The sequence below is a fragment of the Lissotriton vulgaris genome, chromosome 8, assembly GCF_964263255.1.
Source record: "Lissotriton vulgaris chromosome 8, aLisVul1.2, whole genome shotgun sequence".
NCBI classification, from domain to species: Eukaryota; Metazoa; Chordata; class Amphibia; order Caudata; family Salamandridae; genus Lissotriton; species Lissotriton vulgaris.
Window position 1 is genome coordinate 646,125,182 of NC_141696.1, and position 26,228 is coordinate 646,151,409.

The following is a 26,228-nucleotide window of genomic DNA, read 5'->3' on the forward strand; positions in this document are numbered from 1 at the left end:
ATAGCAGTTTAGCACAGTTGGCAGCCTTGGGTTAACTGAGTTTAATTGACAAAGAATGACTCAATAGGAAACACATAATCCCCCTCCCCATCCTGGACATTGGGTTGGGGTTTTCGAACTGTGAGATTGCATCGGACACTCAGGATGTTTGTAAATAAATAATTTCTTGCGAGCTTACAAATGGCACTCCCTTTTACAACCTCATGTTTGAGAGTTGCAGGGGCATTGCTAATTGTGTTATGCTCCCTTATGTGTTTCTTGAATGAACGTGTAATTGTATTATATATAGCATTTAGTATGTTTTATTTTTAATTTTTATTTTCCCAAATGGTGCACATCCACCTAATGTGCCCATGATGTGTTTATTTTTTATTTTTCCCAAATGGTGCACATCAACCGAATATACCCATGGACCCGCCTTCAACCTCATGTTTGAGAGTTGCGCGGACTGCCCAAATGTTTGGGAGATGTGCTGACACCTAATATGCCCACTGACCCGCCTTCAACCTCATGTTTGAGAGTTGCGCGGATTGTCTAAATGTTTGGGATATATGCTGATAATTCCCATCGGGATTTGAGCAACTGTATTAATTTGTCAATGCATTCTGTGTTCATGATTAATCACCTGTAGGCTGATGGCTATTACACACTTACAAACCGGTCATATCGAACTCTCAATTTAATTCCTTATTCTTAACCTTGTTCCATTTATTGGTTAAAAGATGCTTCCCATTTTCCAACACGAGCTCTCACGGAAGTAACTCTTTCTTTTCCATGCCTGGCAGACGTTTCAAGTTAGGCCCCGCCCACTGAAACTCCGCGTAGCAGTGCTTGCGGAGTTCCTGGCTATGGACTTATTAGCAGCGAAGTGGTACGCGACTGTCAAGCGGTAACCATGTATTTCACTACGGCAGTTTAACTTCCCTGCCCCTGACTTGCTCACCCTCGATCTCTTTCAGATTTACCCCTGTTGATATTTGAGTCACCGAGCGCAGTGACCGTTTGACATTTAACGGCTGAAATTGACGGTTGAAACTGACTCGCCTCATTTCTTTCAGCTAAGGTATGTAGTACAGCGAAATGCTACGCGGCTGAAAAGCGGCAATTCTTTAATTCACTGCAGTAGTTTAACTTCAATGCGCCTGACCCGCTCACCCTCGATTTCTTTTAGATTTACGACCCATGTTGATATTTGAGCCATCGATCTCAAATATAGCGCAGTGAGCATTTGACATTTACGTTTGAAATTGACGGTTGAAACTGACTCGCCTCATTTCTTTCAGCTAAGGTATGTTGGGCATCCCTTAACACCTACATTACCAATATGCTTTTAGACAGTTTTCCAGACTGAAGTTTCGGTTTTGTCATTCCTTATTGAATTATGTGGACTATTTGAAATTCCCCCACCCAGTGCTCTCAACCCACTAGCTCATTTAATTATTGGGTCGCATAGACCCCCACCAACCTGTTCAGATACAGGTTTGAAATAACCAACTGATCAACATCACTGTGATAGGTCCCTAAATTCCACACTCACGTAGTGGAGTTGCCTACTAATACTATTTATCACACTAATTATCAGTTGATCCCACACCAGTGGGGGTCATTTTAAATTGCTTGTTATAAATAAATGATTTAGTCCTCGTTCACTGGCTGTCCTCTCTCCTCTGTAGTTTTGAGATTCATTTCCTCGGCGATCGACTTGTGACTCATGCACAGTCCATTGTTGTTCCACATCGCGAGCTCTATGGGTCCACGACTCCATGGTAACTTTCTCTATTACCATCCCAATTTTCATCATAGTCTGAATCTACTGACTATGTTGTACTACTTATTAATTTATTATTATCAATTTATCTAACAGGATTGCCCCTCACTCCCCTTGTCGCATATGTCCTGATGAAGACCCCACTTAAGGACTGAACTCAGCCTACATATAGGGGTCGAAACGTCGACGGTGTTCCTCAGAAAACTTCCGGCACCTGTCCTCTACAGTTTTGTACTGACTGTGTTTCCGTTGAAAGTTCTTATGTGAAATAATTAATCATCGTATGCCCAGATTTTTTGGCTTATGTTTTTGTATTTCTTTTGACTGTGTTGGTAATTTTTGTACTTATCACTTGTCTCTTTAACTGTGTTCATCCTCTCCTTACAACCCCCCGAGCACTCCCCTTTCCCTTTTCCTCACCCCCCCTTTTTTCCGGGGCACCAATTGCAACAATTGCATAAAATTCCTTTAAAGTACCACTGCAAGGTATTGTTAATAAATTACAGTACCCATTTTGAAAGAAATTTCCGATGTTTTTCTTTGCCTTTTGAATGTGTTTGACTAATTCACTGTTGTTTTTTTGACACAACACTATTTTCCTTACGGGGATCCCCTTTATATGTACCAGATATCGCCCAGGTCCCCGTGACTGCTTGGGTAAAACCCCCCTTTTTGTAATGGCCTGTGTCTCTATAGGCTTAAACTTTCAGACCATTGATGAGGGGATCTTGTCTGTACTTGCCCAAGGTATTGGGTCAAGCAGTGAAGTTGGCAAACCCCATGCCATCCTCACAGACTAGAGTTTCTGGTTTAGGGCACCTGGTTAGGCCAGAGTCCACCTGAGTTCCCCAAGTATACCCAGCCACAGTTTTGGGGGGACTCCCACCACCTGGGGGATTACTACTAATTGTAACAGGAGGTCTTGGAGTGTTACTTGGAGGACTATTTTCCTTATTGTTGGCTTTGGGGCAACTGCTGTCAGTTTTCCAATGGCCAGGCTGCTTACAGACATGGCAATAAGGTTTCTTGATGTTAGAGGAAGGATTTTGGGACCCACCACCTTATTGGAGTTTTGGGGCCCTGTAGGAAGGTGGCTACCTGACTATGGTTACCCCAGATTTTTTGCCTTTGGTTTAGCTGGTTTTCGACTTAGTTGGCCTGGTTCCCTGCTAATCAGGGCCCCAGGCTATCTGCTCTCTCTGTAAAATGGATTCCATGTACCCTAGGTGCATAACTAAATTGGCTTGGGTCACCTTATCAGCCCCTGTACAGAGCACTATAGGTGCCCAGGGCATAGGTGCATCCAAGGCCTACCAGGGGCTGCAGCATATCTTTTGCCATCCCTGGCTGGCTATCCAAAATTGACACAACTGGCCGATCGCTCAGCTGGGGCAAGGTGGTGTAATCACCCCTTGCTTAGATATAGTATGCCTATATCTAAACCTATCTGGACACATATAAACCTATAAGCCACTCCTATGGCAGGCCTTAACAATCCTGGAGGCAGAGTGCTTGGTTTTATGTGAGATGGTGCTCTAGCATGAGTTGAGCCTGTCTGCAGCTGTCGGGACCAATTCCCTAAGCTGTTCCGGGATAATGCCATACCATATACTATTAAGTGCATTATAATCCTCGCAGTTATATGTTAACTTTGGTTTGGCTTTATCAAAACATGTTGTGTAAGGTGTCATACGTTTTGGAATACTACCCCCTCGCCAGTCCTGGCGACGAGGGTAGCATTCCACCCCTCTAGAGGGAGACGACATGTTACTTTGCTAAAACGCGGTTGATTTTAAAAGAGCCTCAGATCCACAAAATGGATGCTTCTGCCACAGACACAAGTCTGACCTCCTGCTGCCGACCGAAACTCAGCACAGGAGGCCTGGACAAAGGCTTTCCTGTCACAGGGAGGTGTCACACCACCCCAGACAGGGGATAGTGGATTGTAGTAGGGAGGATTGAAAGAAACCAGACACTGCCTGGGGAGCATAAGGCTGCCCCTTGCATAATCCGGCCAAACCAGTTCTGGGGCACACCAGCCCCAGTCCCAGCACGGCCTGGATCAAAGGAAAAGGGGTGTATCCACTCCCTTCCTGGGTCCCACCCATAGGAGGGGACCTAGCAGGTAATCCAGCCCCCTAGATTGGTATAAGAATGGGAGCAGTGACAACGCACTCAGATTATCCTGATGAAACATTTGAGATGAAACTCTGCACCCTTCGACATCCTACTCGATGTAGAAGACTGAAGAATCTCCCTTGTGGTCAAGGAGTGACCACCCTGTGCAAAAAGGCACCATCCAGCACCTCAACGTCTGCTTTGTTGCAGTTCCCGCCAGAACTCGAGCGACAGAGATCAACGAGATCAAGCTTGCCTGCCTTCTTACAGCCCGATCCACAGTCCCTGCAGAGCTGAGACCTGTGGAGGCGACCGGAAGCGTGGGGCACGCCATCTTGAAAATACCACGAGACGCTGACTGTGCATCCCACGAGTGACCCTCGAAGCTGTACACCGGGGATTGAGAAGCCCCTATGCTGAGCCACTTTTGCACTGAAGCTCACCCCTCTACATTCAACGAGTGCTGCGTGGGGCCCTTCTGCTTTCTTTGGCTCAACGCGTTGGCCCGGTCCCTTGCCAGCTGGCTTGTGGCCCCTCTTCCGATGAAAACCAAAATACGACTTGTGATTCTGGTTGCTCCAGACTTGCACCCGCTCCTCTGAAAAGGAGCACCCGCTCTGACCCTCCTGGCCCGAGTGAGAAGCAATCTTACAATCCCGCATGGGTTGCTCTTGCCAAGTGTTGTTTGCTCCGATCTTGAAGCCGACAGCGCCGACGGCGAGAGCCTGCGTGGGACAGCTCGTGACCCGCTCCTGGACATCACAGATTCCCCAGAGCCCACGTGGCAGCGGAGAGAAGCTCCTTGACAACTACTTGATTGCGCCCGACATTGCCTGGTTCCGTCCTGGTTCCACCCTGGTCACTGCTGAGTGACCCAGACTCTGTCCCCTCTGCTTTCAGGTACTTTACTACTCTGATCCACCCTTGGATCACACCGGACATTTCACCTTCACATCCCCTGCAGCATCTTCAGCTTCAAGCACCAACAACCTGCGTGACGAAACCCGATGCCACTTCAACCCTATGCACCCGCTTCCTGTGGGTGAGGTAACTCAGCAACGCCGGTGTTCCCACACTGGTATACACCTCTAGGGTCTGTGTCTAAAGTTTTGTCCTTCTAGGTTCAGCGGAAGTATCCTTAAACTCTATTTGTGTAACTTTTACGCACCATTGACTTTGCATTGGTGCATGCGTGTGCTTTAAGCGCTGCACCCGAATCCCGCTGGCTTTTCCCAACTTCAGCATTGCTTGTCCCGACTGCTCCCAGCGATTCCCTAGGCCCTAGGCCTAACCACTGTTCGATTGGTATCTCTTATACCACTTTCTTAATATATGGTTTGAGTGGCCACCCGCCCTCATCCATAATTGTGCAACTTTCATATGTTATACTGTGCTTTTGATTTAACGCTTGTGCCCCTTTGCTCATCAAGAGTACTGGGGATTATTTTAGTAATAAACACATATATTTTTATAATATATACTTGTGTGGTATCCTTTCATTTGATATTACAGGGTTGTGATTGGTAAAACAGCTCGCTTAACACGACCTCTTGAGTTTAGCCTTTAAGGCTGCTTAGTCCATGCTACCACTAGGATAGCTTGTCTAATAAGGTTGACTTACAACCAGACACCATAAGGGATTGTTTGGACTGATACAAGGTGGTTCCAGAATTGGAAACATCACATATCAGGCCAACTTCTCACAGGCCCGCTAGAGGATTTGTCCTTAGATTTATCCCCACCTTTCTCTTGAGGCTTGGTAGAATCTTTCTTCTGGTCACCACCCTGATTTTTAGGCCTAATCCTGGTTCTGACCCATTTGTCGCCTTCTTACCCAATTCTTGGGGAGAGGTCAGATCAGAGTCCACCAGGTGCAGGTGTAGAAGCTGGTTTTGACAATTACTAAGGATCTGCTCCCTCATAATCAAATTATACAATCCTGTGCAGTCATGTACTTTGCTGCCCAATAACCAGCCCTCCAGAGCCTTAGTAGCACAATCTACAAAATCAAAACAAGCCCTGAGTCTGTCTCTTCTGGGTATCCCTGAACAGCAACCTATACTGCTCAGTGGTTAAACCAAAACCATCTATTAGAGCACTCTTCAGGACTTGGTAGTTTTCAGCCTCCTAATCACTAACTGTAAGGAGCTTATCTCTGCCTTTATCTGAAAAGGAGAGACATTGTATAGCTGCCCACTGACTCTGGTGTACCTGTTGTACTTTACAGGCCCTCTCCAAAACAGTTATCCACTTGTGGATGTCATCCCCACTTTTTGTAGGGAGGGACAACCTTACTTAGGTTTCTATGGTCATATGACCCTCCCTACTTCTAGGGGTATTGCTGCCACCAGTGGATTCTAATCCACTTAACTGTTGCTCTCTTGCAAAAGTCAGGGTCTCTTTGGCCAGGGAAAGTTCTTGCCTCTGGATCGTAAGCTTGACTTCTTTCATCCTAGCTTCATGCTCTCTTCTCTGAGGGGAAGTCATTCTCCTGAGAGCAGAGGCATCTGACCCTATTGAGTCACCAGAGTGGTGAGATTCCCTGGAAAGGTATTTCCTCCTTCTGTGCTCATTGTTAAGCCTGCTTTGGGGCCTGGGTGGGGCTGTGCCTCCTCCAGCCCCATGTAGGTTCAGGTTGATCTGGTTAAGTTCTGTTACTTGAACCTGATCAGTGTCCTCATCCTCATCATCATCATCCCCTAGATTTTCATCAGGGGAAACTTTAGTTGAAGGATGGCCCTCCCCTGTACCGCCTGAAGGACCTGGGTTAGATTCTTTATTAGCATCATAGTCTGCTAGTATTTCTATCAGGTGCTTGAGTGTAGGGTTTGAGCCTTGGCTCAACTTTCTAGTTCTGCATAAGCGTCTCAGCTCATGGACGGTAAATGTATCATATCTAGAAGGTGCCCTGGGAGGGTCAACTTCTACTGGGAGGGATCCACTAGGGTCTCCTCTCGGAGACATGTTCTAGTGAGGTGTGGTGTGTGCACCTACCTAGACTAAGTGTTATCTACTAAAACCTCTCTAGGAGTTGTAGTCAGGGTGTGCTAGGCCCTTTGCTCTACAACAACTAAGTTCAGTAGAACTTAAGTATTTAAGACTTGATTTATATGTGCCTCTAGGTACCTTAATGTGATCTTTCAAATGATATCTCAAGATATTATGGTAAAACAATTAGCAAGCTGTTATCCCAACGGCTGCACACCAATGTGAGAAGTTGGCCTGGTATATGATGTCCACTATTCTAGTGGGCACCTTGCACCAGTCCAAACAACCCTTATGGTGATGGTTGTAAAGTCAACCTTATAGACCAGCTGTCCTAGTGGTAGCATGGACAAAGCAGTCTTAGGCTAAAACTTCAGAGAGCATGTGGAGCCAGCTGTTTTACCAATAATAATCCCTTGAAAATCAAATAAAAGGACACCACACAAGGTATATATAAAATATATATGTATTTATTACTAACACAACCCCCTCTGAACTCTTTACGAGGTCAGAGATCAAGATACAGTACAAGTTACTCAATCAGCATACTTTAAGTTGCACAAAATACAATTCTGCCCTAGGGGCCTCATGAACCATATACTAAGTAAGTGGTATAAGAACCACTTCAGGAAAGGTGAGTAGGCCTAGGGCCTAGGAAATCGCTGAGGCTACACTGAACAACCAAGGGTTTGGAAGTAGGAGGCCCATGGGAAGCGTGTGCAGTGTCTAAACACACACGCGTGTTACCATAGAGTTATAATGGGAACGTAAAAGTCACAAAGTAATAGATTTCGGACACTTCCGGATAGACTACGGGAAAACCCTGTTAAACTAGGAAACTTGGATAGTTAATACCCACGGGAGCACCGGAGTACTTGAGTTACCTCACCCAGGGAAGGCGGGTGCATAGGTGTTCTTTTGTGTCGGGTTTCGTCGCTGTTTCCTATGGAGAGCTGCAAGAAAGTGCTGCAGGCGACCAGGAGAAAAGTGTCCGGGTGGATCCAAGGGTGGATCAGAGTAGTGAAGAACCTGAAAGCAGAGGGGACAGAGTCTGGGTCACTAGCCAGTGACCAGGAAGGAACCAGGAAGGAACCAGGCGATGTTGAGATGCAATCAGGTGAAGATGTGAAGCTTGTTTCTGCAGCCATGACAACCAGGAGACGTCGATGATGACCAGCTGGATTCGAGCTGTCCCATGAAGGATCTAGTTGTCTGCAGTATCAGTATCCGGATTGGACCCACCAAGCCTTGGCAAACACAATCCACGCAGGATGGGAAGATTGGCTTCAGTTCAGACCAGCAAGGTCTGGGGAGCTTCTCCTTTGTAGGGAAGCTGAAGCAACCCCAGAGCAACCAGGCAAGTGGTGTAGTTTCACAAAGAAGTTTTCAGAGGGCCAACTTCCCAATGGGCTAGCAACCGGGAAGATGCAGTGAGCTGAAATGCAGGCACAGGCCCCACGCAGCACTCGTGGAGTGTGGAGGGCTGTGCTTCAGTGCAAATGCTGCTCGGGTCTGGGGCTTCTCAAACCCCAATGCACAACTTCGAGGGTGCCTCAGAAGCTGCACAAGTAGCAAAAAGCAGGTAATCCAGAATGTCCGGTCCCACGTCTCTCGTGTCCGCCACGGGTCTCAGCTTTGCTGTGAATGTGGATCAGAGCTGAAGAAGTCTGGAAGTCTAGTTCCTGAGTTGCTGAGACTTCAGGTTCCGGCGAGAGCATTGACAAATCAAACCGGTAAGTTACTGGTGGTGCCTGTTTGCACAGGGTGGTCACTCCTTGACCACAAGGGAGATGTCTTTAGTCTTCCAGTTGATATGGAACATCAAAGGTCCAAGAGTTTTGTTTCAGAGTTTCTTTCCTGGATAATCTAATGTCTCTAGACACAGCTCCTATCTTTATACTAAACTAAGGGGCTTGATTACCTGCTAGGTCCCTCCTATGGGGGGAGCCTGAGAAGGGGGTGGTTACACCCCTTTCTCTTTGTCCAGTTTCGCGCCAGAACTGGGGCTGGAGTGCCCCAGCAACTGGTTTGAACCGGGCTATGCATGGAGCATCTTGTGTGCCCAAGGCAGTGTCTGGAAAAACATCTTTCCATTGAACCCACCCTGCCCCATCTCCTTCGACAGGAAACCTATTGTCCAGGCCTCCCCTGTCTGAGTTCTTTCCAGCAGCAGGAGGTCAGACTCATGTCTGTGGCAGCAGCATCCATTTTGTGATGCTGAGGCTCTGTTTAACTTTAACCGGGTAAAGTAGTAAGTGCATGTCTTCTCCCTCTAGAAGGGTGGAATGCTACCCCCACCGCCAGGACTGGCGGGGGGAAATATTCCAAAGTGTTTGACACCTTACACGGCATGTTTTGATAAAGCCAAACCAAAGTTAGCATTTACGGTGAGGATTTTAATGCATTTAAGAGTATATGGTATGGCTATATCATAGAACAGCTTTAAGGACATGGTTCCTAAAGCTGCAGACATGCTCAGCTCATGCTAGAGCACCATCTCACATAAAATCAAGCACTCTGCCTTCAGGATTGTTAAGGCTTGCCATAGGAGTGACTTATAGGTACATATGTGTCTATATATATATGGGTAGATATAGGAATACTATATCTAAGCAAGGGGTGATTACACCACCTTGCCCAAGCTGAGTCATCAGCCTGTGGTGTCAGTTTGGATGGCCAGCCAGGGGTGGCATAATTCATGCTGCAACCCCTGGTAGGCCTTGGATGCACCTATGCCCTGGGTACCTATGGTACACTATAGAGGGTCTCACTAAGGTGACGCAATCCCAATTGGATATGTACCTAAAGTACATGGAGTCTATTTTACAGTGAGGGCAGATAGCCTGGGGCCCTGATTAGCAGGATCCCAGGCCAACTAAGTCGAAAACCACCTAAACACTAGGCAAAAAGTTGGGGTAACCATATAGTCAGATATCCACCTTCCTACAGTATGCATACAATTTGACAACCTCATTATTGGCACTTAGGAACGGTTGCAGCATCCAGAGATGTTCGGACACATGAGGAGTTAACACAATAGCAGACAGAATAAACAATATTGCGAGGAAGCAGCCAAGCACGGCACAACTCTAGGTGGTATATAACTCTAGTGGTCACCCCCTCCCTCATCATCAGACCCCGACCCAACTGGCGTACACACCTCACCACTCGCACTGCCAGACTCGCTCTGCGAGGACTGCCCCCTCTCTGCCAGTCCTGAGGCACACATGACACGCCAGGCAAGTAGGTCTTCCTGTAGTTTCTCGTCTCTCCGAGTAAGATGCATGTGGGTTTCCTCAGCCAGGGACCACTCTCTAACATCCCTAAGCCAAATGGGCACCTCCAGAGCCCTCTGTCCCATCCAAGTGTGCCTGGCAAGCACCAACATCAATTATAAAAGTTTACAGGAGAGATTCCTTTTCTTGGGCCTGGGGACTATTGCCAGCAAACAATCCACGGGGTTCAGTTCTATCTGAAGGCCTGTAGTGGTGACTATATGATCCACCACCCCCACCCAGAAACTCCTGACCGAAAGACAGTCCCAGGCTAAATGAAGGAAGCCCGCTCCCTCCGTGCTACACCTGGGGCAGCTGTCTCCCCTGTCCCTAGAGATGCGTTTCAGTGAAACTAGAGTCAGGTAGGTACGGTGCAGAAAGTTAAAGTGTATCAATTTGAACCGTGCATTGCACGATACCTTACGCGTAAGGGAACCTATACGCTTCCGCTGCCCCTGGTCTAACGCAGTACCGAGATCCGCCTCCCACACCAATCAGGACGACGGCATCGGAGGGGCGGAGTCCTGTCTCATAGCCTTATACAGTAGAGAGATCAGTTTACGCCCCTTACCGCAAGAAAGGAGAATGTCCAAGGTGTGGGTCATTGGTGGCGCATCCGAACACTGAGGCAAGGTAACCTTCACTACATCCTGAAGGCCCCGATAGTGCAGGTATTGTCCTCTCCCAAGGCCGAAGGCCTCCTTCACATGCTCATAAGTTAGGAAGGACTCGGTGGGGTAGAGATCAGCTATAATCCCGCAACCACCCTACCGCCAAGAGTGTAAAGACATTTGTTCCTCCATGGCAACGAAAGGGGCCAGTATCCAGACGGGAGCTCCCTATGGAACGGCGCCCTCCTTAAGACCCTCTCAATAAATCGCTGCCAGATGCACGCCGCATAACGCACTATACAAGGAAGAGTCTCGCCCGCTCCCCTTCCCTGCATCAGCGCGACCTGTATCCTCGGGATATCCGCCCTACCTGCAAGGAGGCACATCTCCCAAGTATCCGCGTCCGTGAACCACCAGGTCGCAGGCTGTAGCTGCGCCGTATAGTAATATAAGTCAAAGCGTGGTGCTTCCAGACCTCCCTCCTCGTAGCTACGGACAACAGTGTGGAGTGCTACCCTGCTGCGCCGGCCCGCCCAGAACAGGGACGTGAGCAACGTGTTAAGAGTGCGGAAAACTCGTGGGGGAAGAGGACACAGAGAGTTCTGAAGAACATGTAACGCCCTGGGAAGCATTACCATCTTAGCGACGGCCAGCCGTCCCATCAAAGAAAGTGGAAGAGAATTCCAAAAGGACACCGATTGCTGCAGGCACGCGAGTACCTGATCCATATTCCGGGCCAGCAGCTGTGAATCCATCGGGCCACCTGTATTATGAGATAACGGAAGCCCTCACGTTCCCATCGCAGCCAGAGGTCTGGTAATTCTCCCAGTGGCACAGAGGCCAAACCTGCAAGCGGAAAGATCAAAGACTTGCCGCGGTTAAGACGCAAACCTGATGCCTCGCCGAACCTATCCAGGTGGCACAGCAATATCGGCAGTGCCTCCCGTTGAGCTGCATATAAAGAGATGACGTTACTGTTAGGAAACAGACTTAGTGGCATAGAGACAAGCCTTGATGTATGCGGAATAGTGTCTCCACTCCCTTCCCTAAGCTGTAAATAAAGACGCTCCCTAAATTACCCTGCATAGCCCATTGTCACTTGCAGTGATTTGGAGACGCTCCCTGAGACTACTAAAACCCGCCTTCACAATGACGCCTTGCTTGGTTTACTGGTTCCTGGTCTGACCACGCTCCTTTCCTACGTTTCCTGTTCCTTTCCTGGCATCTTTCGGCTCCTACTTTGTCTTCGTGCCGGTTACGGGAGAAAATCCAGTTTGCCTTTTTTCTACCCATATTTCGGTACGTGCTCTCCTATTTTCAATTTGATGTGTCGCCACTATGGGGTGCTGAGCTACACGCATCCTGGTCGGCATTTTTTGTTTGGATCGCCTGCAGCGGTCTTTATCGGGCTACTCCCTTTGACATCCTACAGACATGTTCTCTGTCTTGGGAACTCGCCACGAGCGCGCTGTTGTTCTCCTCCTCCCCCTCCCCCTTGAGCCGGACAACTCGTCTCGCGGGTGTCTTGAACGATAATTTTTTGTTGTGAATGCATGGTTGTTCTGCTCTCACCCTTTGGCCAGACAACACGTTTCACTAGTTATTTTTGTCTTATGGTTGTAGTGTACTGTTCCGCTCTCTTGCTCCCGGGAGCTGGACGGTCCTACTTCTTGCTTATTCTCCCCCAAGCACAATGGGTGTACCCTGCTGTTATCCGTAGCGCTGAAGACTTCCCCCTTTTTGAATCCGCGTTTCACAAGTATTCTCTATACTTTACCTTAAATCAAGTTACTTCTGGAATTTCCCAGCAGTCCTTGCTCAGAGTGAGTGTGGTCCGGCGCTACATTCCCTCCTGCTTTCACTCCTGGTTGTCACCTCTGATTCTTTTGGAGCCTCTGTTTCTCATCATCTTCAAGAGGAGGCTTATCCTTTAGTGACACAGCAAGGACCTTGGTCTGAGTGAGACACTGTTCGTATTGTATATCAATGTGCTTAATGGTCTCTAGCCAGGGTGTATGTTATATGTTGTGGTGCTTCTTTTGTCCCCTACAGTACCAGCCTTCCGAGACCAGCTCAGTGCAGACTGCCTCTACAACATCAGCTGGGGAAGAGTGGTGGTCACTCTATGATTTTTACCCACATTTTTAGTGAATAATTACTTGCGAGCACGTTTACACTGTTCTCCAAGTGTTGTTTTCCGGAAGTGTGTGGGGCATTCATCTTCGCTCCCGTGGAATTGCTGAATCTCGACAGTTACACGTGTCCCCCACCGTAATACCCCACTGTGCCATTTCCTACGGACTCGGACAGCAAAGGGCTCTATGGCCAGAGCAAACAGGAGCGGCGAGAGGGGACACCCCTGGCGTGTACCCCGTTCCAGTCGCCACTCCTCGGACCACGCAGCCCCTAGTTTCACCCTGGCGCGAGGGGCCCTATACAGGATGCAAATCCAGCGACAAAAATTGGGGCCCAACCCCACAGCCCAGAGTACCTCTAGTAGATACACTTAGTCGACTATATCAAACGCTTTGGCAAGGTCGACCGACGCCAGCACCATCTGTTCCTCCCAACCACGTACCTCATGAATAATGTGATTCAAACGCCGCAGGTTCATGGCCGTGTTGCGCCCCGGAATAAACCCGCACTAGTCTTTGTGTACCAGACGAGACATATACGGTGCCAAGCGCGAGGCCAGTAACTTGGACAAAATCTTCAGGTCCGTGTTGATCATCATAATTGGACGATATGATGAGGGGTCATGCGGATCCCCCCCCCCCCCCCCCCCCGGTTTCAGGAGCATACAAATTTCCCCCAGTGTCATCATACTCAGTGGGAGAGGCTCGCTCACAAATGCCTCGAGGAAAACTGCAGGAGGAGGCGGGAAAGTGTACCCTTGAATGCCTGATGAAATTCAGGAGGGAACCCCTCACTCCCCGGGGACTTAGTCCGGGGCAGGCGCATCAATGCAGAACGCACCTCACCTAGCGTCAGGGCTCTATCTAACTCCTCCTGTGCCGCTTTGGGAAGTGACTGCAGGGTCAACCCTCGAAGGTAAGGGAGATAGGATGCCTCAGAGATGGCAAGGTCTGCAGCATACACCTGCTGTAGGTGAGACTGGAGAACTCGTAGAATGCCCACTTCTGAGTGGACCACGCCTCCTGTAGGCCCACGTAGGGCCACAATTCTCTCCGGGGCCTGCTCCCGACAAAGGATCTAGGCCAAAAGGCGACCTGCTTTATCGCCCTCCCTGTGAAGGCGTAGTCTATATTGGGCAAGGGTATATCTGTCAAGCCGTTCCAGGATATCATGAATGCGAGACCGAGCATCCTGTTCCTCCGCTTGCGGCAGAGAATCAAGAGCCTCCGGGGTTTGCAGGTTTAAGAGGCTACTTTCCGCATCTTGTAATTCCCAGTGGAGCTGCCTCTCAACCCCGTAGGTGAGGCCCATGCATGCCCCTCTCACCACCGCCTTTAAGGCGTCCCATCTTGTGGCCAAAGTGAACTCTCCCCCCCCACTTGAGGTGCACATAGTCGCTGAGAGCGGTTTCTATATGTTGTTTCCCCACCTGGTCCTGAGGAACGTCTGTTGGCAACTTCCAGGTCTGGGGGTGGCAGACCGGGGTCCCCCAGTTCACCACACATGCCACCGGAGAGTGATCAGATAAAAAACGCGCCTGGTGGGTAACCTCAAGTGACATGTTTGACTCTGTGTTTGCCACCAGGACCCTGTCCAAGCGACTATGTGTATTGTGAGTGGAAGAAAAACAGGTATACATCTTCTAAATCGGGTTTCTCTGATGCCAAACATCAAGAGCTCCTATATACCCCATGACCTCCCTAAGCTTCACTGTCATTCGTGGTTTTGTGCCAGCCCAGGGCGGGAACCTATCAAGAGTGGGGTCTAGGACGCAGTTAAAATCCCCAAACCAGAGCACCAGTGCCTCCAGGTCTGGGATCAGAACCGCCTGAAGGGTCTGGAAAAAGACAGGGTCATCAGTGTTGGGTGCATACAAGTTTAGTATGGTGATGTCCCTACCATCTAGTTTCACCCGGAGGAGCAGGTACCTCCCGTGTATGCCCGTTTCTACATATTGGACTGCAAACGGGTCCCCAGGTGCCACCATACTAGGACCCCCCTGGCATATGTTGAAAACGAAGAGTGGAACACCTGACCCCCACTTTCTCCCCAATTTCTGGGCCCCATCACCTGTCAGGTGAGTTTCCTGGAGGCACGCGATTGATACCGTGTGCCTGCAATGGGAGGACAGGACCCTATATCTCTTGGTGCATGTACCCAGCCCCCTCACGTTCCAGCTCAAAAATGTATACCCCATGTCTGATGACGTGTCCGAACAAGCCATAGTTTTCTACCCCTGTAACCAGCCTGATCCCGTGCCCGAAATGTAATACATACGATGCCTGCAACATTCCCCCCCAACAACCCCTCCCAAAACATCAACCACCCCCTCCCACAAGCAATATACTTGCAACAACAAAACCTGCAGATATGCCCTTCCTATGCTGGTGCCAGGATGTGCACAGCCACCCCATACACCCAACCAGGCTTAACTGCCCAACAGATGAAGAAGAGAACTTCCCACCCCCCGACCAGCTCCCGACACAACAAGCTGTCTCAACACCAAATGTAGGGGCTCGAACCATCATAAGATAGAATACGTAACTCTCAGAACGCCCGCCCCCCCTAATAGCAGCGCCCCCTGATCCAATCACCACCAAAAACTCTCACTGTCGTGAATGGCTCCAGATAGTCCGACCAACGCCCACAGAGCATTGCAGTTCAGAACAGGCAGAAACGTCCCTCAGGGCGGAACTGTGGAGGCAGCCACCGATCCCCTAACTGTTTCAGGGACCGTATCCGTGGTAGGCTGAAGCGTGTCTGTGGTGGGCTGGAGAGTTTCCGGGACCAGTTCTTCATCCCGAAGAGGAGCCACAGACAGCGCAGCCAGTCCATCGCCCCCTGACAACTCCAGGCAGAGGGCTCCATCATCTCCCACCGTGATTCGCTGTCCCTCCTCACGAACAGCTGCCGCTGATGAATTCCTGCATCTGTTACTGCGCCTCCGTGATGGCCGTATTCCCCACGTACTCCGGGGTCCTCCTCGTTCGCCTGGTGGGAGGGCATCCCCCCTAATCTCCAGTCACTCCCATACCTCCTCCCGGCCTTCGAAGAAGTGTGCTTTCCCTTGGGAGAGGATCTTAAGCTTAGCAGGGTATAATAGCATGTAACTCCCGAAGTTTCTGCTTAACTGCTAAAAAGGATTTCCGCTGTTCCTGTACTTGGTGGTTATAATCCGGGTAGATAAAAACCTTGGCGTTTTCAAAGGTGAGGTTCGTCGTTTCCCTAGCCGCTCTCAGGATGCAGTCCCTATCCCGGTAGTTCAGGACCTTAGCAAAGAAGGCTCGCGGTGGAGCGCCCGGCCACGGTGGTGGGACCAGCGCCCTATGGCCCGCTCAATTACAAAGACCTCAGACAGGCCTGGGGGGCAGAGTGTTGTACGGATCCAGTGTTCCAGGAAGCGCTCCGCATTGCCCATCTTGGATCGTTCCGGAATGCCAAGGAACCTGATGGTACTGCGGCGTGCCCTCCCTTCCGCGTCTTCTGCCCTGCGTTCCAGCGCCCCCGTCGTGGCGGTGAGCTGTGAGACCGTCTTCTTCTGGGATGCCACCTCCCCCTGCAGCTGGATGATATTCCCGTCTTCAGTAGAGACTTTATCCGCCACTTTCCGCAGATCCACCCGCAGCAGGTTCACATCTATGGAGACTGTTTCTATTTGCTTCTCCATGGCAGAATGGGACCCCTGTATCGCCTTCAAGAGTACTGCCCGGGAGGGCTCGTCGGTCGCTTCACTCTCACCATCCTGACGCGTGATCCGCTGTGAGAGGAGTCTCTGAGCAGGGCAGGACTGGGAACCAAAACCGGCCCTGGCAAAGTGCTTGGACGCCCCCCTCCCCACTCAGGGAGGTTGGAGGTGCCGCCAAGCGCTTTGCTAGGGCCGGTTTTCGGCCAATTTTGTTGCAGGGCCGATTTTGCAGCTATGCTGCAAAAACGGCCCTGTAACAAAATTGGCCCCCAGGGGCTCAAAACTAGCCCCCACCAGTGCGGCGCACCGGGGGATTTCTCAGTGCCCGCTATGGCCAGTCCGGGACTGTCTCTGAGTGGTGTATTGCGTTATAGGGTTAGGCTGAGAGGCGCGGGACATCCTGTCCTTACCCATCGCAGTAGTTGGAAGGGGACCGCACCTGGGCCCACAGAGCGGCAGAGGAGTCCCTAAACAGTCCCACCTAATGACTTGTGAAGATAGGAAGAGCCTGTGGCTGTCCCTCCGGCCATGCCCAGCTGTAGCCGCTAGCGCCACCACTGCCCACTCACCTCTGCGTCTTCAGTAAAGTCCCCGGTGCATACAGGAGAGGACCCCCGGCTCTGAGTCGTAAAGTCCAAGACGCCAGGCCCCCAATGAACTGCCGAGGCCAGTCACAGCGTAGGGGCTCAACCGACAGCAGGGAACGCCCAAAGATAGCGGGCACCGTGTCAGGGCAGCAGATGGGCTGGATCCAACGTCCAGCTCCGGTGCCTCCACTCACACTGCGCAGTTCAACGGCCAACAACAAGGGGTATGCAAGGGCTAAGCGACCGCTCCCTCTGTGAAGAGGTCGGCACCAGTCCCCAGGTCTCCTGCAGCTTCCCGTCTCCTCCTGCGCTATAGGTTACAGATATTTGGAGCAGGACGAGGGCTCAGCCCCTCAATGGAGGTCACCGATGTCCGCGGGCACCCCCGTGCCGCCACCACACACCCGGTGCAGCCTGCAGCAGGCCTCAGCTCCAGGCCACCTCGCGGTCAAGTAGGCCGCTTCCCCGGCCTCTCGTAAGTCTGGTCCCCCAGCCGCAGGGGGCCAGCGCCGTCGCAGCCCTCTGCCAGCCTCCAGCCTGTGTCTCCACCTCCTAGGGCACTTCCCCTGCCCCTGGAGACCAGCACGCTCCTCCATGGCCGGTCCGGATGTCACTGCAGGCGGGCCCCATCTTCACGGCAACCCACGAGGTGCATGTCACCCCTTACTGCACCGTCCGTGCACCTGCAGGGTCCGATGCGCCACAAGAGCCCGGTTCTTTCCGGGAGGCCCCCCGATGGCAGCAGGCGCCTCCCGTGCTGCAACTCTTCTCCCTGGGCTGGCCGCGACTGGCACCAGGATCGCGGACTGCCTCCATCTCCACTGGTATAGGCCGCAGCCCCGGCCTCGCAGCATCCTAGCCCTCCAGCCCCGCGGCCCAGGCCGCAACAGCCGTCCACAGCCCACCGGGTGGGGGAATCACCCAACAGGATGTGCCGATTGGGTAAAGGGACTCCTAGACCTCCATAAACTCGGTCCGAGCACCCTAGTAAAGGATTTATTTGTTGGATTCAGTGCTGGCCTGGCGGGAGCTGAAGGAGTTCACGCCCTGTCGGCTGCTTGGCCACGCCCCCCAAAAGTGTGCGTAATTACTCAGGTCCAAAGCAATTTGCCCAGCTTTTGGGGTCGAGACACAGACTTGGCAGCAGGGCTCAAAACGCTGGGTAATGCTGCATTTGGTTGCCCTGGAGCCCGGAACCATGTTGCCTGACTTCGGGGACCCAGAAAAACCACATGACTCTTCCAAAGGTCACAGGACAGTCCCAGGGGCTGAAAGGTCTCAAGCTGTAAGGTAGGGGTCAAATTCCTCCAGCCATAGGCTCCAAAAGTGTGTGTTTTTACATAGGTCCAAAACAGTTTGTCCGGTTTCGGGGTCGAGACACAGACTTGACAGCAGGGTTCAAAACGCTGGGAAATGCTGCAATTGGTGGCCCCGGAGCTAAGAAACTTGCTGCCTGACTTCGGGAAGCCAGAAGAACCCCATGAATCTTCCAAAGGTCACAGGACGCACCTAGGGGCTAAAAGGTCTCAAGCTGTAAGGAAGTGGTCAAATTCCTCCAGCCAGAGGCTCCAAAAGTGTGCATTTTTACAAAGGTCCAAAGCGGTTTGCCCGGTTTTCGGGGTCGAGACACAGACTTGGCAGCAGGGTTCAAAACGCTGGGAAATGCTGCATTTGGCGGCCCAGAGCCCAGAAAAGTGCTGCCTGATTTGGGGAACCAGGAAACCCACATGACTCTTTCAAAGGTCACAGGACGCTCCTAGGGGCTCATAGGTCTCAAGCTGTAAGGAAGTGGTCAAATCCCTCCATGAAGAAGCTCCAAAAGTATGCGTTTTTACACAGGTCCAAAGCAATTTGCCCGGTTTTCGGGATCAAGAAACAGATTTGACAGCAGGGCTCAAAATGCTGGGAAATGCTGCATTTGGTGACCCCTGAGCCCGGAAATGTGCTGCCTGACTTCGGGGAGTCAGAATAACCACATTACTCTTCCAAAAGTACTAGGACGCTCCCAGGAGCTCAAAGGTTTTAAGCTCTAAGGACGTGGTCAAATTCCTCCAGCCAGAGGCTCAAAAAGTGTGATTTATTACTCAGGTCAAAGCAATTTGCCCAGCTTTCAGGGTCGAGACACAGACTTGGTAGCAGGGCTCAAAACGCTGGGAAATGCTGCATTTGGTGGCCCTGGAGCCCGGAACCATGTTGCCTGACTTCGTGGGCCCAGAAAAACCACATGACTCTTCCAAAGGTCACAGTCCGCTCCCAGGGGCTCAAAGGTCTAAAGCTGTAAGGAAGTGGTCAAATTCCTCTAGCCTGAGGCTTCAAAAGTGTGAATTTTTAAGCAAGTCCAATGCGGTTTGCCCGGTTTTTGGGGTCGAGGCGCAGACTTGGCAGTAGGGTTAAAAACACTAGGAAATGCTGCTTTTGGTTGCCCTGGAGCCCGGAAACATGCTTCTTGACTCTGGGGAGTCAGTAAAACCATGTGTCTATTCCACAGGTCACAGGATGCTCCCAGGGGCTCAAAGGTCTGAAGCTGTAAGGAAGTGGTCAAATTCCTCCAGCCAGAGGCTCCAAAAGTGTGCGTTTTTACAAAGGTCCAAAGCGGTTTGCCTTGCTTTTCGTGGTCGTGACACAGTATTGGCAGCAGGGTTCAAAACGCTGGAAAATGCTGCATTTAGCGGCCCCGGAGCCCGGAAACGTGCTGCATGAATTCAGGGAACCAGAAAAACCACATGACTCTTCCAAAGGTCACAGGATGCTCCCAGGGGCTCAAATGTCTAAAGCTGTAAGGAAGTGGTCAAATTCCTCCAGCCCGAGGCTCCAAAAGTGTGTGTATTTACTCAGGTCAAAAGCAGTTTGCCCGGTTTTCGGGGTTGAGACACAGACTTGGCAGCAGGGTTCAAAACGCTGGGAAATGCTGCATTTGGCAGCCCCGGAGCCCAGAAACGTGCTGCCTGACTTCGGGTAGCCAAAAAAACCACATGCTCTTCCAAAGGGCACAGGACGCTCATAGGGGCTCAAAGATCTCAAGCTGTAAGGAAGTGGTCAAACTCCTCCAGCCAGAAGCTCCAAAAGTGTGCGTTTTTTTCAGGTCCAAAGACGTTTGCCCGTTTTTCAGGAACAAGACACACTCTTGGCAGCAGGGCTCAAAACGCTGGGAAATGCTGCATTTGGCGGCCCCAGAGCCGGGAAACTTGCTGCTTGACTTCAGGGATTTACAAAAGGGGGTGGTGATGAACAGAGTGTCTGAATTGAGCAGACCACTCTTACCCAGTCCAAAGATCAGGGCTTGATCCATCACCGTTATTTATCTCACTGCCCCATCCCAGCTCAGAACCTGGCTATATGCAAATCAGTCTGTCCCTGGCCCAGTGCATCATGGGAACAGGGCAGACTAAACTACAAAGCCAATTCTTTACCAGAAAGGAGACAAGCTACCGGGGACCGGTTTCTGGCATTTCAGCCTCTTCGGCCCGGCTTGCTTGAATCCTGATGGAGCAGTGAGAAAGGGACTCATGTCTGAGTATACCCTGCCACACCTATAGTGGCCAAAATCGATTTACAAAAGGGGGTGGTGATGAACAGAGTGTCTGAATTGAGCAGACCACTCTTACCCAGTCCAAAGATCAGGGCTTGATCCATCACCGTTATTTATCTCACTGCCCCATCCCAGCTCAGAACCTGGCTATATGCAAATCAGTCTGTCCCTGGCCCAGTGCATCATGGGAACAGGGCAGACTAAACTACAAAGCCAATTCTTTACCAGAAAGGAGACAAGCTACCGGGGACCGGTTTCTGGCATTTCAGCCTCTTCGGCCCGGCTTGCTTGAATCCTGATGGAGCAGTGAGAAAGGGACTCATGTCTGAGTATACCCTGCCACACCTATAGTGGCCAAAATCGATTTACAAAAGGGGGTGGTGATGAACAGAGTGTCTGAATTGAGCAGACCACTCTTACCCAGTCCAAAGATCAGGGCTTGATCCATCACCGTTATTTATCTCACTGCCCCATCCCAGCTCAGAACCTGGCTATATGCAAATCAGTCTGTCCCTGGCCCAGTGCATCATGGGAACAGGGCAGACTAAACTACAAAGCCAATTCTTTACCAGAAAGGAGACAAGCTACCGGGGACCGGTTTCTGGCATTTCAGCCTCTTCGGCCCGGCTTGCTTGAATCCTGATGGAGCAGTGAGAAAGGGACTCATGTCTGAGTATACCCTGCCACACCTATAGTGGCCAAAATCGATTTACAAAAGGGGGTGGTGATGAACAGAGTGTCTGAATTGAGCAGACCACTCTTACCCAGTCCAAAGATCAGGGCTTGATCCATCACCGTTATTTATCTCACTGCCCCATCCCAGCTCAGAACCTGGCTATATGCAAATCAGTCTGTCCCTGGCCCAGCGCATCATGGGAACAGGGCAGACTAAACTACAAAGCCAATTCTTTACCAGAAAGGAGACAAGCTACCGGGGACCGGTTTCTGGCATTTCAGCCTCTTCGGCCCGGCTTGCTTGAATCCTGATGGAGCAGTGAGAAAGGGACTCATGTCTGAGTATACCCTGCCACACCTATAGTGGCCAAAATCGATTTACAAAAGGGGGTGGTGATGAACAGAGTGTCTGAATTGAGCAGACCACTCTTACCCAGTCCAAAGATCAGGGCTTGATCCATCACCGTTATTTATCTCACTGCCCCATCCCAGCTCAGAACCTGGCTATATGCAAATCAGTCTGTCCCTGGCCCAGTACTCAGATGTGAGTCCCTTGCTCATTGCACCATCAGGATTCAAGCAAGCCGGGCCGAAGACGGCTGAAATGCCAGAAACCGGTCCCCGGTAGCTTGTTTCCTTCCCAGTGTAAGAATTGGCTTTTGTAGTTTGGTTTGCCCTGTTCCCATCATGCACTGGGACAGGAACAGTCTAATTTGCATACAGCCAGGTTCTGAAACTGGGATGGTGCAGTGAGCTAAAAAACGGTGTTGGATCTAGCCCTGATCTCTTGACGGGGTGAGAGTATTCTGTTTAATTCAGAGACTCTGTCCCTCACCACCCCTTTTTGTAAATATTTTTGTCCACCCTAAGCGTGGAAGGGTATACTCAGATGTGAGTCCCTTGCTCATTGCACCATCAGGATTCAAGCAAGCCGGGCCGAAGACGGCTGAAATGCCAGAAACCGGTCCCCGGTAGCTTGTTTCCTTCCCAGTGTAAGAATTGGCTTTTGTAGTTTGGTTTGCCCTGTTCCCATCATGCACTGGGACAGGAACAGTCTAATTTGCATACAGCCAGGTTCTGAAACTGGGATGGTGCAGTGAGCTAAAAAACGGTGTTGGATCTAGCCCTGATCTCTTGACGGGGTGAGAGTATTCTGTTTAATTCAGAGACTCTGTCCCTCACCACCCCTTTTTGTAAATATTTTTGTCCACCCTAAGCGTGGAAGGGTATACTCAGATGTGAGTCCCTTGCTCATTGCACCATCAGGATTCAAGCAAGCCGGGCCGAAGACGGCTGAAATGCCAGAAACCGGTCCCCGGTAGCTTGTTTCCTTCCCAGTGTAAGAATTGGCTTTTGTAGTTTGGTTTGCCCTGTTCCCATCATGCACTGGGACAGGAACAGTCTAATTTGCATACAGCCAGGTTCTGAAACTGGGATGGTGCAGTGAGCTAAAAAACGGTGTTGGATCTAGCCCTGATCTCTTGACGGGGTGAGAGTATTCTGTTTAATTCAGAGACTCTGTCCCTCACCACCCCTTTTTGTAAATATTTTTGTCCACCGTAAGCGTGGAAGGGTATACTCAGATGTGAGTCCCTTGCTCATTGCACCATCAGGATTCAAGCAAGCCGGGCCGAAGACGGCTGAAATGCCAGAAACCGGTCCCCGGTAGCTTGTTTCCTTCCCAGTGTAAGAATTGGCTTTTGTAGTTTGGTTTGCCCTGTTCCCATCATGCACTGGGACAGGAACAGTCTAATTTGCATACAGCCAGGTTCTGAAACTGGGATGGTGCAGTAAGCTAAAAAACGGTGTTGGATCTAGCCCTGATCTCTTGACGGGGTGAGAGTATTCTGTTTAATTCAGAGACTCTGTCCCTCACCACCCCTTTTTGTAAATATTTTTGTCCACCCTAAGCGTGGAAGGGTATACTCAGATGTGAGTCCCTTGCTCATTGCACCATCAGGATTCAAGCAAGCCGGGCCGAAGACGGCTGAAATGCCAGAAACCGGTCCCCGGTAGCTTGTTTCCTTCCCAGTGTAAGAATTGGCTTTTGTAGTTTGGTTTGCCCTGTTCCCATCATGCACTGGGACAGGAACAGTCTAATTTGCATACAGCCAGGTTCTGAAACTGGGATGGTGCAGTGAGCTAAAAAACGGTGTTGGATCTAGCCCTGATCTCTTGACGGGGTGAGAGTATTCTGTTTAATTCAGAGACTCTGTCCCTCACCACCCCTTTTTGTAAATATGCTTGACTTCAGGGAGCAAGAAAAGCCACATGACTCTTCCAACGGTCACAGGACTCTCCCAGGGGTTCAAAGGTCTCAAGCTGTAAGGAAGTGGTTTAATTCCTCCAGCAAGAGGCTCCAAAAGTTTGCGTTTTTTTCAGGTCCAAAGACGTTTGCCCGTTTTTCAGGAACAAGACACTCTTAGCAGCAGGGCTCAAAACGCTGGGAAATGCTGCATTTGGCGGCCCCAGAGCCCGGAAACTTGCTGCTTGACTTCAGGGAGCAAGAAAAGCCACATGACTCTTCCAACGGTCACAGGACTCTCCCAGGGATTCAAAGGTCTCAAGCTGTAAGGAAGTGGTCAAATTCCTCCAGCAAGAGGCTCCAAAAGTTTGCGTTTTTACACAGGGCCAAAGAGGTTTGCCTGGTTTTTGGGGTCGAGACACAGACTTGGCAGCAGGGCTCAAAACGGTGGAAATGCTGCATTTGGCATCCCCTGGGCCCGGAATTGTGCTACCTGACTTTGGGGAGCCATAAATCCCACATGACTCTTCCATAGGTCACAGGACGTTCCCAGGGGTTCAAAGCTCTCAAGCTGGAAGGAAGTTGTTGGACTTGGCCCTTTTTGCAGGATCATCCCAGTACTTTTTTCCTTCCTCCTATATTTTGTCTGACCTGTTTTGTTGGTTTTATGACTCTGGGAACTTTACCACTGCTGATCAGTGCTGAAGTGCATTTTCTCTCCCTATTGCAAATTGGTGTATGGATTAGTGATTCCATGATTGGTTGATTTGGTTTACTGGTAAGACCCTAGTACAGTGCACTGAGTGTGCCCAGGGCTTGTAAACCTAATGCTGCTATTGGGCTTGTAGCACTGGCTGTGCCACCCACAGAAGCAGCCTTGTAAAATGTCACTAAGGCCTGCCATTGCAGAGCCTATGTGCAGTCTGCTACTGCCATGCTGACTGGGCAAGTACACCCACTTGCCAGTTCCTAAACCTTCCCTTTTCTCCATATCAGACACCCTTATGGTAGGCCCAAGGGCAGGGTGCATTGTAAGTATAAGGTAGGACATGCCCTGGTGTGTGTGGCATGTCTTAATAGTGAACTACAGCCATTTTCATTTTCACTATTGCAAGCCTACCTGTTCTCCATAGGCCAGAATGGGCTGTTAGAATTATTACATTTTATAATCCTAACTAACTCAGAGAACATGGTAGAAATTCGAGTTTAGTATGCCTGAACTCAGAATGATAAAATACATCTTAAAGTGAAGTTGGTTTTAACATTCTGTGTTTGCAAATACCACATGTAGAAAGTAGGTATTTGCTTGCCTAAACCTTTCAAGCCTGCCTCTGTGAGGATGTGTATTCCTTTGTCTGGGATTTGTGAGTGAGAGGGCTGGGGCTTCCAAGAGACAGGATGAGTCAACTCAGTGATGAATAGAGAGATCTGCATCTAGATGGGCAGGAAGAGTTGCACCTGAACCTTGAATAGGACTGTGCCTGCCTTCCACAATGCTGGCTTCACCTTCTGGCGTGCGGCTGATGTCTCTGCCCTGCACACTGAAAGAAGAGAAGGAATACTGTCAACAAAGTGCTCCAGGGCTGTACTTGCCTTCCACAATGCTGGCTCCACCTCCCGTGGGGCATCTGATGTTTCTGCCCTGCACTGTGAAAGGAAAGGAGAAATCTGGTAAACAGAGTGCTTCAGAACTGGTTTGGACTGGGCACAGGCCCTTCTCCCCTCAGAGAACAAAGGATTTTGGGTTATAAATATTGGGACCCTGATCCCAAGAAATTAGATCACTTTTGTACTACAATAAGTAACCTTTGCTGAGGAGAGGAACCTGAAGAAACTGAGGAGAGACTATTCCCAAGCTGAAGTGCTGCCTGGGGGATTGGCCTGCAGTGGTTGCCTGACTGCGAAAGAAAGGAGAAAGAACTTTGTGTACTTTACTTTCAACTTGTGAAGAATCTCCAAGGGCTTGAAAGAGAGCTTGCCCCCTGACTGAAGGCCCAGGACCAGTAGACTTCACCAGCCTTTGTGGATTGCTGCTGGAAACGCTGTTTCAGTGGCCTTGTGTCCTGTAGGCCCCGCATCAAACAAAGTCCACCTCAAACAACGCAAGCTCTGAGCTCACCGACTCCGTCCTGACGCCGTCACCGAGCCGTTGCCTGTACCGCGACTGGTGGACACCGCGACGTGCAACGCCTCGCTACACCGACTCGTACTGGTCTGACCGACATGGTCAGTGTGCTGACTTCAAGTCCTGTGAACGCATCGGAGTTGGGCACCGCTTCGCACGCTTCACGACGCACTTCCCGACTTGCACCTTTGTCCGGACTGATCGACGCCAGCTCCTGAACTCCGGCTCTGTTGCCACACCGCAAGCTGCAAGCACCGCAGCGAACAACGTCTTGCCCTGCAATGCATGCCTCGGACCCATCGACTCAGTCAATGGGTCATTGCCCACATCACATCGAGGGACAACGCGACCTGCAACGCTTCCTTTCTGCACCGCGACAAACACCAGAACTGGCACACACGTCCATGCTGGCCGCATCAAGTAAAAGGTACTGTGACCGAGTCTGTTGACCTTTGAGTGGGCCCGTATCGATGCGGTCCGCTGGATTTG